We start from the raw sequence: 13532 nt of genomic DNA, 5'->3' as shown, positions 1-13532 counted from the left end.
CTAGGATGGTGGTAAGAACCGTTCACAATGACAACGCGCATGACATTTCCCAGAAACATACTATGCTAATGAATTGTCGATTTGTGTTTTTGACTAAATTAACCTCACATGGCAAATGGGTTTTCTTATTTATTTAGTTCAGCTGCACATTTTGGCAGCTGCACACTGGAGGGCAGCATAGCCCAAGATGCCTTCAGGACTAGCCTAAAGAGTTTCCTGCTGGGATTCACTCTAGGTTACATCTTTAAGCGCCAAGTTCCTGTAGGATGAATTTCACTCTGAACAAAATCATATTAAATGGCCTATCAACAGTGAAAACATATTTGACAGTGAAGCACCAGGAGGTGGATCAGCTCAAGGCCCATTTAAGAACTTCCTTGTGTTTAACCATAACCTGGCAACATTATTTTGTGCTTTCTGTTTTGTATGACTTTACATTTATATACACTTATTTTGCAGTCAGAATAGACACATTTGTGCTATATTGATTTACAATGTTTCAATGAAAGAGGATTAAACTACAAAATAAATTAGAGCCTATATCAGCTGCATCTTACATAATGTAAGATGCATTTGTAACATCACATGAACATTTAAAGAATTTAATTTTACAAAACATTAAAGATCAACACCAGCAACCTGAATTGTGCTCAGAAAGAAACTGGGAGCCAGTGAACTTCTCTCAGCACTGGTGATATATGTTCCCAACACCCAGCCTCAGTTAACAACTGTATTTTGCACTAATTGCAATTCTCAGACAGGCTTCAGGCCCCACAAACCACACATTACAGTAGACAATCCTGGAAGCTACTAGATAGTGGTGAACCAGAGAGGCTACAGTCAGCCCACCATGTGCCACCACAGCCACTGGTCAGGGTCAACACCTTCTAGACTCAGACAGGATCGGGCAATAGCAAGGGGATACAGCCTGAAGAAGATAATTGATCAGTAGGCGCAAACTCCATCTATTCTGGAGAAATTCTGTGAGATGGCAAAGTTTGAGTAGCCTCCAGAGTACCCTCCCCAAGGGTTTTCAGGGAGTTGGCATTGCCTACATCAGTATCCCTATCCCTTCATTTCAACACCTACTAAGCACTTAAAAGTGAACTCTTGAATAAGAGTTCAGACTTCAGACAAGAGACTTCCATTTAATATCAAGTTGGTTCTGATTTCTGTTCTTTCTGACTTTACAGCAAATAGTTTCTTTGGTGGTTAATGGAATAGTGGAGTATTGGGTACATATTATGACATCTGAGTAACTTAGGAAAAAAGGTGATTTTTAAAAAAATATTATTTGACATATATTGGTTCTGGAAATGGATCTGTGAGTTCCAAGTGCTTTTAAAGGCATAAAGAGACTGCAAATACTAACATAGATCTCTCTGTTGCCTATCACTCTTCCACTCACCCCAGTAAAAAACATTTTCGTTACTTTAAGGCAAGCTCACAACTGACTAAATGCACCCTTGTGATTAATCTACCTCCTGGCTGTTGCAGTCATGCCTGTCTGTGTGCACGGTTCTCTGATTTCTCTGAAGTGCTGTGCCTGTGTGAGCAAGAGATTGTTGGAAAGCTGAGAGGGAGGAGAAGGAAAGAGGCTGTGGTTGGGAAACATGCCACCTTTCACCTGGGAGAGGACCCCCCGCCTTTTGCCAGAATACCCCCTTTCCCCTAGATAAAAGGGAAGAAATATCAACAGGTCTGTTTCAGTATGCAGGGCTGAGTGCATTTGTGAAATTAGCAGCCAGTAGATCAATGTCTTTGTCAGCGAGTGAGCTGATTCACAAGGTTGCCTAGCGACTGGCCGCTGCTGCTTGATCTACGGTCAGTTGGGGAAGCCACTTGCCCTAAAATACTGACATTAGCAATGGGATTTAAGTACATAATGAAAAAGCATCATTTAAGAGAAGCCTCATAAGCCCAGCAAGACTAAAGCACAATTATTAGGCAAAGCAGGTGGTAGGGAGAAACCAGAGAACAAGGGAAGGTGGTGGAGGCATGAGTGCAGGGCCGCACAACTTCAGCCCTCCAGCTGATGTTGGACTACAACTCCCATCATCCCCAGCCACAGTGGCCAGTAGTCAGGGATGATGAGTCTTGTAGTTTAACTGATGTGCCTACAGGAAACCTTTTAGGGTTCCAAAGAATATTGCTGATGAAAAAGAAAGAACCCCAATATATAATCTGCTCAGCAGCTGGAGGGCCGTGCAGCTCTGCATTAGAGGCTTAAGAGGAAGGGGCAGAAGTTGCTTTGTGGCAGTAGCAGAACCGAAAATACAGTAACTGGCTGAGAGTGCAGGACAGAGTCTCAACTTTCAAATCGGAATTAGAAGCAGATGGCTGACATCCAGACTAACATGGTGCACACCAAATATTGTTGTGTGCACACAATGGGAGAGGGGCAGTTTTTACTGACACCCCCCTATGCTTCCAAAAAGAAATATGTCTCTGAGGATTGCAGCACAGAAGAAAGTGAGGAATCACCCCTCCCTGGTTGCACATGCAAAATGTCAGTTTGGATTTTATCCACTTAGGGCACAACTCTAGTCAGGTTTGTTGCCTGACAAGTTTTTTGTTGCTGCAGAAAAAGATTGAAGTACTTTATTTACTGTGAAAGATGTAATATGCACCCAAGGTTGGATGGTCAGTTTAACCCTTATTCATTCGGTGACAAATATTTTGCCCTGGCGTACTTAACTTTCACTTGTCATCCTCATCCAATAAGCATCATCTGCTTGCATATGTCGAGAAAGGTTGTCATGGAGAGGCAGCACAAGATCAAAACTCCATTCTGTTATGTAATCGTCTCAGTTGCCATCTCAATATAAGGCTATGCAACTTTACTTGAGGAATCAAATTGTCCTGTGGAAGAAATTCAGAAATAAGGCACTTGCAACAAAGGTCTATCTAACTTAACGTACAAGTAAATTTAGCTCAAGTAATATAGTTTTTACCAGTGGAAAACTAAGCTAATCCTCCCTCATCCATCTCCCCTTTCCCTTGTAACTCTATGTGGAAATGTTGCATGATTCCTTTTATTATAATGCTTATAATGAACCTTTAAAAAAAAATTCTGTTCTCTAGGATTAATCTTTCCTTCTCCGTTTGCTTGGCAATGTCTCTGTCTAAGTCTGCATCCATTTTTAATTCTTCCAGCAGTTTCCCATCCCTTCTCAACCTTAATTCCTTTTCATTTTTCAGCTGTACGGCCCAGTCACATTATTTTATTCAGAGCTAATATAGATAATATCGGTGAGAATTTGTCCTAATGCTCCACATGTCCTTTTAATTAACACACACAGAGCTTAGAGACTACAGAAAATCAATAGGGAGTGTTTTTCAAGTTATGACAGTATGAATCAAAGGAATACTTATGTTAATGGCAAATGCATTCCATTGGTCATGAATTCATTGAGTTGAGTTGTTTTACATTGAAAATGTTTTAGTAAAATGTTTGCCACTACTTGAGGAGACATTGTTTCCCCCCACTTGTGTGGTGAAGTGGAATAGTTCTTCTCTGTTCATCTTGCAACACGTAGAAGCAGATACCCAAGCAGAGGAATCCCACTGAATTAGAACACAGGATTTTCTGTACCTTTGAAACCTCACAATTCTTCTTGTGCTGGACAACAACCTTTGGGTGGGAAGCATCTGCTTAAGCACCAGTCCTAGGCTTTGCACGTTTCTCCTACTGTTCTTCCTTTTTTCAGATGGCTCATTAGGATATATGTATAGTTTCTGAAAATACAACTGGAGCAAAGAGGACTTCTTATCACCACACTGAAGAATCTCCTGAGTGCCTGATTATTGAACTGATTACCACTGTTTGTATTTAGGTGTTTGGTTCATGTTCAAGACAACCAAGAGATTTAAGTTTAAGTTGAGTTCTGATTTACTGAAAACTTGTCTCTGAACTGGTTCAACTCCTTGTTCATATGGAAGCTCAATGGAATTTGCGGGTTATTTACAAGTTATGTGCCAATGTGTGTCAGAAACCTCAACTCTTTCTTTTTTTTCTAAGCGGCTTTGAGAGCTGGAGTAGAGGAAGGCTTGAACACTTTCCATCCTCTTATTTCTCTGCATCAATTCATTCTCTTCCCAAACAGCTCTTTCTCCATGGGGCTTTTAATATGTGTTTACCTTTTTCAGACCTTTCTCTTTTTGCTTACACACATGAAAAAAAAGCTTTAGCAAAGAGCAGGGTTAAGCATTCCACTTAGTTGCTACTTTGTCAAAGCTGCTCATCTTTTCTTTTTAAAAAAACAAACAAACAGTATTGGGGCTGTGATACACATATTTGCATATAACCCAGCCCGTCAAGTGCAGGGTTTTATTTCTGCAAGGAAATTCTAATAGTCTTCTGGTGTTTTGCGCTGGAATATATAAGGAAAGCTTCCTGTATTATTTCTCTGGACTTAATCTGATATTAGAGATAAAGCTGTTGAATGTCAGGATAGCTTGAAATAAATTTTGATTATGCAATTGCATGTTGTAGTCACAACCGACTCCAATAGGGCTAGTAACTCTTCATGAGTTGCCTTTGAGAGTTGCAGTCCAACATGGAGCCTTGTCTTTTTTCATTACAGCTTACCTTATTCACCCTTCCACCACTCCTTTTCAAAGAGCTCAGGGTTGATAACCACAACTGCATACTGTATTAAAACTGATTTTTTTTTAGTCTTACTTGATGTCTGGCAAGACAGCCAAGCACATGGTAAAACTGTTCGCAAGCCTGGATTCAGCTGAAGAGCTTCACGATCCAATATCTGCCAGCTCATGATAAGTCATACAAATGTCCAGTCTCGCTATTCATTAGTGTTCTTCATATCTTTTTAAAGAACTCTCTTTTATAAAAAGAAATCTTGCCATTGAAGACAACTTGAGTGACTGGGCTTTTTGTTCCTTTTCCCCTGCTATTTTTTCTATATTATTTCTAGCATTTTTATCTGCTGGAATCAAACAGGGTTGCCATTTAATTTTTGAACCAGATCTCTTTCCTTGAATTCACCCCATTATACCAATGTTTTTTCTCAAATAATAATGAGTCATCCAGATTTGCCTTGGAAAACTTAACGAGTTAACGTTTCCAAATCTCTGGCTTTCCAACTACAACATATATTGTGTGGGTATATTTATATATCAGTATTTTAAATTTGTGTGTGTGTGTGTGTGTGTGTGTGAACTTTTTCTCTTCAGGGTTGTCTGTCTGGCAGTTTTATTAGTTCCTTCCTTCTAAGCTTGTCCAAATTTTTCAGAAACTGTTTAATGTTAATGTATGGCTTTTTTGGCTGTTGGTTTTTATATTACTGCACATTTTAAGGTGGGGATAGGCAACTTGCAGCCCAAGAATTCAACCCCACTCCCCAGGAACTTCTCACCTGAACAGTTTTTTTAAAAAAACCAGGGAGTTGGACTTACTCACCTCCATTATTTACTTCAGCTGTTAATTTCTGTGCATGAGCCAAGATCCAGACAGCTAGCTGGAAGTGAACATTTAAGTAGAGATATGCACGGACTGGTCCGGGGGTCTTTAGAATGGCCTCCGGACCGGTCCGGACATGGGGTGGTTCAGCAGTTCGACGCCGGGTGTGTGTGTGTTCCTTTAAGGGCGGGGGGGTGTACTTATCCCTCCCGCCACTTTCCCCCATCGGCGTGCGTATTTTAATAAGCATTTGGGGCGGCAGGGTACCTCCCTGCTGCCCCTTCCCCCGGTCGTCTGCAAAAGGCTTCAGAAAGTCTTTTGCGCGTGCGTTGCATCTCCATGACGTGCGTGTGACGCGAGAGGGAACCCCCACCCCAGTGCCGGACCGCAGCTCCGCTGTTCAGTGCACATCCCTACATTTAAGTTGTTCTGTTGCAATAAAAAGAAGCACAAAATTGCTACTCAAGACTTTGAAGCATTAGCTCATTATTTTGAACATGTGAATTAGAGTTGTTAGTCTGATGAGAACAGGGCTGTATTCAGACAATTCACTATACCATAACTTGGAGGTTTGCGAATGACTCCTTCTCTTCTTGTGTATAACTCCACTTTCTGCTTCCTGCTTGCTGTGATGTTTGAATTGACAAATTGTAGTTGTCAATTGGTGTAGGGTCGATTTAGGGTCAAGAGTGCTTGCTCTCCAAACCAGAATCAAAACTCCACCGGCAATTACCAATAATAATTTGCTGATTCATACATGGCAAACTATGGTTAGTGCTAGACAATGAGGTCATTCACCAATCAAAAACTGTGTTGTACCCGGCTTTGGAAGCAATGTGTACTCCCAATTTTCAGTTGTGTGGAAGCAAGGTAAGAGGAAAACTTGGGTAGAAGTGATTGTGTGGAAGCAAGGTAGGAGGAAAAGCTACCCAGGTTTACCTCCTACCTTGCTTCCACACAATCACTTTTACCTTGGTTTTCCTCCTACCTTGCTTCCACACAACTGGAAATTGGGAGCACACACAGCTCCCAAACCTGGGTACAACACAGTTTTTGACTGTGTGAATGACCTCAATATATGGTGGCGGAAACCGCACTTGAGTGAGAGGTTTTCATCTGATACATGATCCTCCAAACTACACGTTGCATGCACACGTCATGCACGCGATGTGTGTGGTGGTCGTGCGCGCAGCGGCGGACACACACACAGCCCGTACTTCCATTATTTCCGGGCAACAACGGGGGCAGGGGCAGCAGGGAGGAACGCTGCCTCCCTGAAAAATTTTTTTAAAACGAAGCGCCGGTGGGGGGAAAGTGGCAGGAGAGATAAGTGCAACCCCCCTGCCCTTAAAGGGAGACCCTCGCACCAGGGTTGAACTTTGAACCGGCACCAGCACGAACCGGTTCGAAGGTCTCTTGCATGGCCTTCGGACCAGTTCGTACACATCCCTAGTGACTACAGGAGTGGGTTGTTAGCAGTGTTCCCTGTAACAGGGATTTCCAGATGTTGACTACAGCTCCCAGAATCCCCAGCTGCAATGGCCTTTGGCCAAGGATTCTGGGAATTGTAGTCAACATCTGGGGATTCCTGTTACAGGGAACACTGGTTGTTAGTGTGTTTAATTGCTTGGCTGCCTTGTTGATTATCCCCCCCCCCCCCCGCCCAGTAGATGCTGAATTAATACAACTTTTGTTAACTCTGTGACATGTTGGGACTCCTTGGCACTTGTACAAAGCAAAACATGTCAGTTGTGTTTCACAAATATGACCTGGAAAACCTAAAGCCAAATTGTATTATACTGAACTGTAGGAGAATCATAAACTTACATTTGAATTGGCAGGATTTATCATTGAAAATTCAGGGCAAAGATAAGAACTTGTTTTTGTATCCAGAATTGCAGGAAGCTGTATGTTGTATGCAATATATGCATCTCCCAATATTTGTAAAGACTATAACATCCAAGATGAAGAATTCAGGTTTGATTGTTACTGAGTGGCCTTTAGCTTAGCTGTCAAGGATAATAGTGAAGGGCAAGGTTGAATACCATTGTAATAATGCTGTAAATTGTGTCCTTGGCAGCAACTTGCAGTTCAGCTGCAGGCATTAAAATAAAGGAGCTTAAAACATTCTTATTCCCTGCTTGAATGTCCTTCAGAATTAACTTGTCTGCAGCTGTCTAGTTATTATTTTCTAAAGAGGTGTAGAACAAGACCTGGGGACAGAAAAGCATAAGGAAGTTTTTACTAGTCTGCCAACAGTTTGTGTCTACCTAAGTGGGGTGTAGGGTCAATTTAGGGTCAAGCATAGGGATGTGCAGAACCAGTTCACTTGCATTAGCATTTTTATTTTCTATCCCCTTCCTAATGATCCCTAGCATGGAATTGCCCTTTTCCAATCTGCCATGCACTGAGTTGACACTTTCAGCGAACTGTCCACCACAAGCTCTGTCTCCTGGTCAGTCACCAACAGTTCAGAGCTTATCCTTATATTGTCATGGCTCAGACCTCTGAGTCAGAGGAGGAACAAGAGGACTTGGTTGGGAGAACAAATGCTGAAGCTGAGCGGGGTCGGCAACAGACGGGAATCTGGACAGCTGACAGAGATGAGGGCTGAGGAGTCTGATCAGGAGGAAGCTGGAATTTCACCTGTGTTAAGAAGACGTCTCAAGAGAAAGGCTCAGTGGGAGACACACAGGCACAAGATTTCACAGGAGAGGCACTAGAAATGCTGAGTCTGGAAAGCCTGATTGGCTGCTGGTTATCTTGAGCCCTATATCAAGCCAACGCGGTTTCTAAGTCAGCACTGTCAGCAACTTTGCCTTATTTTTTGCAGACAGTGTCCTCGTATTTGTACTTTCTCAATCTTCCCTGTTTCAGTCTGTCCTTGTTCTGTTCTTCCTTGCTCAGTTATTTTCAGTTATTACTCAGTTATTGTAGAGGGGGGTACCTAGTTTAGTTTCAAGGGACTTTCTTTTGTTTATAATACTTTATCTTGAGAATGATTCTTCGTTTTCGTTCGTGCAGCTAAGTTGCTTCTCTTAGCTACAGAACCCTATTTTGACTCACACAAATAGAGCTGAAGGGATCGTAAATCCTGTCGGGTCAGCCGGACCAACAGATTTACAACATGTATATGTGAAGTTGGGGTTTTTTTTGCCCCAATATGCATCACTTTACACTTCCTAACATTGAACCATGTTTGTCATTTTGTCACTGACTCCCCCAGTTTGGAGAGATCCTTTTGAAGCTCCTCACAATCTGTTTTGGATTTCACTACCCTCAATAGTTTAGTGTCATCTGCAAATCTGACCACTTCGCTGGTTACCCCCAACTTCTAGATCATTTATGAGCAAGTTAAAGAGCACTGGTCCCAGTACAGATGCTCTTTAACATGTTCATAAATGATCTAGAAGATAGGATAACCATTGAAGTGGCTGTACTGTAGTGTTTTGCAAATCACAATCACAGTAGCATTTGAAACCAGAAACCAGATTGTGAGCCGTGTCCCTAAAGGGCCCACAATTTAAAAGTAACAGTAGTTAGACACCAGCAACATATTGGAGTATAAAATGAAATGCATATATTGCAGACATGTCTGTTTTAGACTACTTTCATGCTCCCCTCCAAGGAATCTGGGAACTGTAACTTGATGAGGGAAGAATTATCTGTTAGAGATCCATAACTATGTCCATTACCTAGAGTTCTATAGACCTAAATAGTCTCTTCTAGGATCCTCCTGGACTTAGAGTTCCCTAGAGAAAGGGAATTCAACCAGTGGAAATCTATTGTGTAATTGTGCCCTATGTGGAAAAAATATTAGTTGACACCCATACTAGTATTCTCAATAGTACTACTCAGATGTTTGAAGGACTACTACATTTCAATAGAACTTCATCTTGCAAATTTGGTCAGGATTTCAGACATTAACTGTAAACCTGAGCTTGGTTCAAAAGTTATTTACAAACCATTTTCTTTAGATTGCACTATGGTGGTTTTAATCAAAAGGCCATATGAATCTCATTTCTAGTAGTTGAAGAGTAGCTCCACCCTGTTGCCATCATGGTTTACACACTTTCAGTAAAAGTATGGAGATGCTGTGCCTTGGCAGAGCATCACATGCTACAGCTGTTTCTTCTGTAATGCAGGTGACCAAGGGGAAGGCTTAGGAGAGGAGAGCTGGTCTTGTGGTAGCAAGCATGATTTGTCCCATAGCTAAGCAGGGTCTGCCCTGGTTGCATCTGAATGGGAGACTTGATGTGTGAGCACTGCAAGATCTTCCCCTCAGGGGATGAAGCCGCTCTGGGAAGAGCAGAAGGTTTCAAGTTCCTCTCTGGCTTCTCCAAGATAGGGCTGAGAGAGATTCTTGCCTGCAACACTGGAGAAGCCGCTGCCAGTATGTGAAGACAGTACTGAGCTCGATAGACCAATGGTCTGACTCAGTATATGGCAGTTTCCTATGTTCCTATGTTGTTGAGAATATTAAATTAAATTGAATGAATGAATGGTTTTATTGCAGTGATAGACCAGCAGAAATGGAATATAGAAACCAATACTATCTTACATTCTAAACCACCTCATTGAACCACAATGCTAAACTGTAAAACTAAACCAGTACTAAAGCAAACAAATTGTATCACTGATTGGTTTATGATGACAGGTATGTGCAGCAGCGCAAAACTTAATGACTCTATCAGAAATAAGTTGTAATGAGGAACCATTTATAATAAGAGACCTCTTCTGATAAGAGAGGAGGAAAGAGAGGTAAGGCTCATCTGACCTGCTTGGCATTCTGCTAAAATAGGAGTAATAAAAACAAAACAGATATTGCGATAAAAAGAACAATACAGACGAACATGACCCGCAGTGTCCCCTTACCCCATGTCATGGGCAAATACGCTCTGCATAAGGGATGTTCCAAAATCTTCCCTCAGGCAGAGCTGTTATAATGAACTTGGCACATTTCTGTGTAATCTAGGAGTTTAAATTGTGATCTGTTCTTTTCCTTCACTTATTAGATTAGAAGCATTTCTTAATCACATTAATTTTCACAAGAACTTGTATGGCAGTATTAATCCCCAGGGCTCAGAAAATCCACTAGTCTATTTGTCTGTGATGCCCAAAGAGTGAAAAAATCCTGACGAGTAATGTACCAACATAGCGCGACAAGTAAAATTTTTGTCAGGCTGGTGAACAGAGCCAACATTCTTGACCCCTGTTAATCCCATTTCATAGGCAGATTATAAACATATGAGAAAGTGACATGGCTAAGATTGCCAAATGATTCTAGATCCCAGGTACAGTACTATCTATTTCGTCTATATTGCCTGTCCCAGACATAGTCTGTGACATTGCATTGGGGCATGCGCCTTCAAAAACAATTATCTTGTGGTGCAGCATATTTTAACTTGCTTCTCGGGATGGTTAGTTTCCTTCCAGAACCTAAGTGATTAATTATTTGAGTACTGTCAAATCGGTGACAACTCTTAGCAACCACATAGATTGATTCTCTCCAGGATGATCTGTATTCAACTTGGCCTTTAGGGTATCTCAGTGATGCATTCATTGCTGTCATAATCGAGTCCATCCACCTTGATACTGGACGTCCTCTTCTTCTCTTTCCTTCAACTTTTCCCAGCATTATGGACTTCTCAATGGAGCTTAGTCTTCGCATAATGTGTCCAAAGTATGATAGTTTGAGCCTGGTCATTTGTGCCTCGACTGGAAATTCTGGATGGATTTGTTCTGTGATCCATTTGTTTGTTTTCCTGGCTGTCCATGGTATCCTCAAAAGTCTTATCCAGCATCAAAATTTAAAAGCGTCAATACTTTTTCTGTCTTGCTTCTTCAAAGTCCAGCTTTCGCATCCATTGAGTGTGACGGGAAAAACCATTGTCTGAACAATTCTAATTGTTGTAGGTATAGACACGTCACAACGTCTAAATATCCATTCCAAGGCCTTCGTTGCAACCCTACCAAGTTGCAACCCTGTCAAGTAGTCTGTGGTGTATTTCTTGAGTGCTGGATCTTTTACTGTTGATGGTTGATCCTAAAAGGCAGAAGCTATCCACCACTTCAATGTCTTCATGATCAATTCTGAGGCTGGTTGCTGTACCCATTGTCATTACTTTAGTCTTCTTTACATTTAGTTGTAGTCCCACTTTTTCCACTGTGCTCCTTGACTTTCATTGCTAGAGCTTGCAGATCATCTGCATTCTCAGCTATCAGAGTAGTGTCATCAACGTAGCGCAGGTTATTAGTGTTTCTTCCTCCGACTCTAAAACCACGCTCATCTTCTTCCAATCCAGCTTCTCTCGAGTAAGTAAGTAAATAAATAATTTTATTCTCTTGAATAAATAAGGAGAAATTATACAGCCTTGTCTTACTCCTTTGCTGATCTGGAACCAGTCTGTTTCACAAGTTCTGTCTGAGCCTAAGTCGCTGTCTGAACCTAAGTAGCATTGTGTTAAAAGGCATTCCAAAAGCATATTACTGAAAGGCACTCTCATGCCAATGAACTCTTCTAAATGTCTGTTATTCAGTCAGAATATCTTGCAAATTTATGTGTCCTGCTTTCCCACAAAGTGCTCAGGGTGGTATAATCCCGTCCTCCAGTTTTTCCTGATTTTTAAGAAATCAATAAAAGAAGCATGCGAACTTCTGAAACAGAAGCTTTGTGCACATATTGTATTTGAAGAAGAGCACCTGACTGCTAAAGACTTGGCAGTGAACGTCTCTTTGGCTTTCGCCTTGTGGTTTGTATCCCCCCCCACACACACACTCACACTATTTTATTACTTGCAAGCTGCCTATTGAAACCTAACATTTATAGCATCTTTTTGTGGCTTGCATCCAGCATTTCACACCCGCAAAAAGAGCACCTAAAAAGTGAGTAGTTTTCTACTTTAAACACATCTTATCCTTTAAAACTGTTGAAACTGTACTGGCAAAAATAAATAAAATTCCAGATGTAAAGTAGCACAGCAGTTCTTATAATAAACTCCCAATAATTTTTATTCCAAATTTGCAGGCAGGTCTAAGAGCAGGAATAAAATGTCTCTTCCCCCCACCGCCCCCCAAGTATAATTCTTTCTTTCTTTCTTTCTTTCTTTCTTTCTTTCTTTCTTTCTTTCTTTCTTTCTTTCTTTCTTTAAGAAGGATCACAAAACCTGGGAGATACTCTTCAGAAACGTTGGGGAGCTAAACTGTGCATACTGGGAATACCAGTAATTAACTGATTCCTTAAAAGACCTAACCAAATAGGATAGATAAGAGATTACACCTATACTGAGTTTTTCTGCCTCTTGGTGAGGAGACAGATTTTTGTCAGAAAGGTCAACAATGCTGTCATGGACTGCAAAAATATTTAAGCAAGAGCTCATTCTATATTGTTTTCTTTCACCCCTGAGATGCCCATTATTAAACTGTACTGAGGTTTATTTAAGATTATATAGAATCTGAATTCAAGTTGAGTGTAACTGTAGACGAGAACTCCTTCAAATTCTGTCACTTGCCATTTAGTTGTGTTTTCCTCCCTCCCCTCTGCTACCATTTGCATTTGATGCTGCATCAAAAAAAGATTTCCTCCTCCTTCTCTTAACTATAGTCCAAAATTCCACAGTGAACTTTTCTTACTTTACTACTTTTACTACTAATTGCTACTTTAGTTTATTATTTGCTCTAAATAGCAACCGGGAATAAAAATACATCTCTGTAAGCATTTGCAGTGATTAACTCATCCATTATTATTATTATCACAATACCAGATGCCAATATATTATTGTTGCAGTTTTTCTTCACTTCATGTTCTGCAACCTAAGCAAGATAGCCAGCCACTTACATTGATTGTGTAAACTGACCTTAAGTTGCTAATTGTGGGGGGAAATAGTACATCCTCTAAAAGACTTGCCCTATATATGGAGCTCACTTTGTCTGCTATAGATGTAAAATATTAAGTCCTGGTTTTGCTGTTTGTTTTCCCTTTCGGTAAAGTCCATATGGCTTTCCAATTTTACATTAAAGAATATGCTGGCATATTCAGATCTTTGGCCCAATAAAAATTGCTCTGGGTTATGTTTTTGGTATATATTACTATGGGTCTATAGATCTTAAT

General features: G+C 40.9%; 1 protein-coding gene across 4 annotated transcripts in view; it reads left to right on the top strand.

The window, feature by feature from the left end:
* MRPL13 (mitochondrial ribosomal protein L13) overlaps positions 1 to 13532 on the top strand; it is a 48209-nt gene that overhangs the window by 11382 nt on the left and 23295 nt on the right. The gene's annotated exons all lie outside the window — the stretch shown is intronic.

Source organism: Hemicordylus capensis, chromosome 4 (assembly GCF_027244095.1).
Source record: "Hemicordylus capensis ecotype Gifberg chromosome 4, rHemCap1.1.pri, whole genome shotgun sequence".
In the NCBI taxonomy this organism is placed as follows: domain Eukaryota; kingdom Metazoa; phylum Chordata; class Lepidosauria; order Squamata; family Cordylidae; genus Hemicordylus; species Hemicordylus capensis.
This window is presented reverse-complemented; position numbering and strand designations above follow the sequence as displayed.